Below are 3174 nucleotides of genomic sequence, written 5' to 3'. Positions count from 1 at the left end.
AGCGAGATCAGTGGTTCTTCACAGAGCCGGTAGGGGCCTTCAGGAAATTCGTGGGAGGGTTTCATTGTCCCAGGCCTGGCAGTGCTGTTGGCTTTGCAGAGATGGGGCCAGAGACACTAGACGGTCTGCACTTCATGGGAAGTTGGCACAACAGAGATTTGTCCCATGTCCCATTTGATTTTTAAATATTAAAAAGGTATTATTTTATTATACATGACTTCCTTTTATTTACCTTTGGATGGTATATGTAGACAGACTCACTTTTGAATTTTTTGCCTAGAGAGTTAAATATTTGTTTTAAAAGGGGGAGCATTGGGTCTCCAAGGACCAGACCATACACCTCCAGAGCAAAAGCGTTCTGGATCATTGCAGGATTTAATTTTTCTTAGAATTCAGTTTTGTAGAAATGGAATTCCAGGTGAAATTTAGTAGGGTGAGATATTTCGTGAATATCCAGAGAGGATTCTTGAGTTAATGCTTGGGACTGGAGTCTAACACATGTCAGGTCTCTGCTTCCTCATGTCCGTCCTTTTCTTTCCTCTCTCCCCAGTGAATGTGCGATGTGACAGCATTTGGGGAGGGAGGATTTTTCTAAATGCAATCAGAAGGACGTGGATTGTGTAGCCCGGAAGCTTCCTTGCCTTATGTCTGACGTGCTCAGATCTTTTCTTGAGGAAGATAAATCTGGCAGCAGGATTTTCAGATAAGAAAAATCACACCTCCCAGACTGGGTCACTCACTCTGGAGGCAAGTAAAAATAAATAACATTTGTCATGTTTCCTTATGCTTACCGATCCTTCTTTTTCCCTCTGATTATGCTTTCTGATTCTCAGGACTCTTCATCTTCTCTCCTGAAATCTCAGAGGAGAGGAACCCACCCATGGGGAGTATGTGGGTAAAACAGTCGAACAGGTGATTACCCAGAACAGCCCCAATCTTGGTCGCACCTCACCTTCTCAGCCTGCCCTGGAAGGCGAGTGCAAGCTTGTTTCTTTGCTTTCTGGGCTAACTCCTCTTTGGAGTCTGCCTCCTTAGTGCTGTGGGAATATAAATTGTATAGCTAGTGATTTCAGGATCTCCACTATTACCCTATTAGTCTATTTTAGAATCCATTCTCATTCTGAAAAAGTCCGTCTGAGCCTCACCTTACAGCACCACTGCCCCTTCCGTCCCCAGAAGCCACGTCCTATCTTCGGCATGGAGGCAGCTGGGTCGATAAGGAACGGATTCTAATTGGCTCCTCGTTATGTAATGGTTTCAATAAGCTGGGGTGCTGGAGCAGGAGGGCCGGGCACATGCTGCTGGCCTCTGTGATTCACATCCTAGGCTAGCTTCTCCGCGCTCAGGGATGGAGTCCTCGCTGATCTCCGATATTTGGTTGCCTCCTTTGTCCCCTCATGTTTACAGGAAGGTACACTTCGCTTATGAACATGTTTCACAAACGTGTTCCTGTGAATTTTTGTGGTGGTGGTTGTTTTGTTTTTGCAAACACAAAAGCAAAAGCAGAACAAAACCAAAATCCCCTCCGTGGAGGTGAGAACGTGATGACAGTGAGCCCAAAGCCAGAGAGGAGAGGAGGCAGAGGGCTCCCGGGACGGGTTGGGAATCCAGTGTTAAGTGAAACTGATGTCCCCAATGATGAGCTTTTCTATCAGGCTAAAACAAATCTCAAGGCCCCCCAGTTCTTCAAGGTTTTAAACCTCGACAGGTGAGCCCGATCTAAGCAACCATGTTCTTCTACCTCCTGATTTATCACTGGGTCCAAAATTCCCTCAGAAAGGTCTGGAAATCAGGTGAGGCAAGGTGTTATTGAGATACGGTTTGGGAAAGGAAACTCAATAATATATTAAAATCCATTGCACCCTTGATCAGATTAGCTGTCACCTAGCGAGACTTTTGGGAGAGGGCATTGGAGGAGGGAGGGAGGAAGAGATGGAGAAAGGTCCACAGGTGAGCTCTGCCGGCGAGGCAGGTGGAACTCACCAGGAATCTCCCCGAGGGCATGACTCTGGTGATGGGGGGGCGGGGCAGGGAGTCCTTGGAAGGTTGGAAGGCACTGGGAGGATGAGTGACAAAGGGGTCAGGAAGGGCTCAGGGGTAAGCTTCCCCCCGCACATGCTTTGGCAAGCACGGTACATAGAGCCGACTGAGCCAGTCCTGCAGATTTTTTTCTCTCTTTCCCACACAGCTTCCTCTAAAACAGGCCCGTCCTGCAGCCTCTGCAGCCTCCCAGGACATGCCCTGGCGAGTGCTCTGTGCTCCCAGCCGTCCCTGTCGGTCTGCTCTAGGACTCAGGGTGGTGTCAGTCCTACCGCTTCCCCGACTGGGCACCCCCCCCCCATGCTGGGACCTCCAGCCTGGCCTGCCCAGCCAGCTCCCTGCTTGTGTGTGCCTGAGAAATGTCGTCTTCCCTGCCGTCCTGCCTTTTCTTTCCACGAGTTCTTCTGTCAGAGCCGGAGACACACACTGTTTTTAGGATCGGTGCACATACGATCTAGAGCCTGATTTTGCACCAAATTGCCTCAGGTATTCTCAGATTATTTCATCCCAAGTAATTCAGTCTTGCAAAAAGTGTCAAGTTTGAAGCTAGGATGTTAAAAAGAAAAAAGTTGTCTTCCTTAAGAAATGCAGCTTAGAAATCTCCAGATTTTGCTTTGAGAGGATAATTTCCTGACGGAAATTTCCTGCCCAACTCTCTGTCCTAATTTCACTTCCCTGAGTGGTTTTTTTCTTCTGTAGGCTACCAGCCCAGCAGGTGAGTTTGGGTCTCCCTGGTACATAAGAAACTTAAGATACAAAGAATCTTTTGACAGCTGATGAGCAGAAGGTGTGAATTCACAAGAGTTCTAGTTCTAGATCTGGCCTCAACACTTTTGTAGGCCCTTTGGAAGATCAGAAACTAGAAACCGAGACTAACAGTACCTCTTTCACCTTGGAGGACTGCGCAGAGAGCAACACCAGAGGTGTGTACTTAAGTGCCTGTTTGTGGGTATACTGCCCCAAGCCTGGGCTGGGGACCCCGTTTTCCTACTCGGGTTAATGCACATCGGGAAAACACGGGTTATACTCGGATTGGGAAGTCTGTGCTCTGTGCAACCATCTCTTTGTCCCCTTGTGTTTGCTTTTCACTTTCACATTAACCTCCTGTTGAGAAAAACCCCAACTTGCCTTGCT

General features: G+C 48.0%; 1 long non-coding RNA gene across 1 annotated transcript; it reads left to right on the top strand.

The window, feature by feature from the left end:
• The first annotated feature begins 850 nt into the window (after window positions 1–850).
• On the top strand, window positions 851–2961 carry LOC118013060. Its single transcript, XR_004679921.1, has 3 exons — window positions 851–912; window positions 2740–2755; window positions 2939–2961. It is a non-coding gene; the product is annotated as an uncharacterized LOC118013060 (long non-coding RNA).
• Window positions 2962–3174: the final 213 nt, after the last annotated feature.

This window comes from Mirounga leonina, unplaced genomic scaffold (assembly GCF_011800145.1).
Source record: "Mirounga leonina isolate KUSES-001 unplaced genomic scaffold, KU_Mleo_1.0 Mir_153, whole genome shotgun sequence".
In the NCBI taxonomy this organism is placed as follows: domain Eukaryota; kingdom Metazoa; phylum Chordata; class Mammalia; order Carnivora; family Phocidae; genus Mirounga; species Mirounga leonina.
This window is presented reverse-complemented; position numbering and strand designations above follow the sequence as displayed.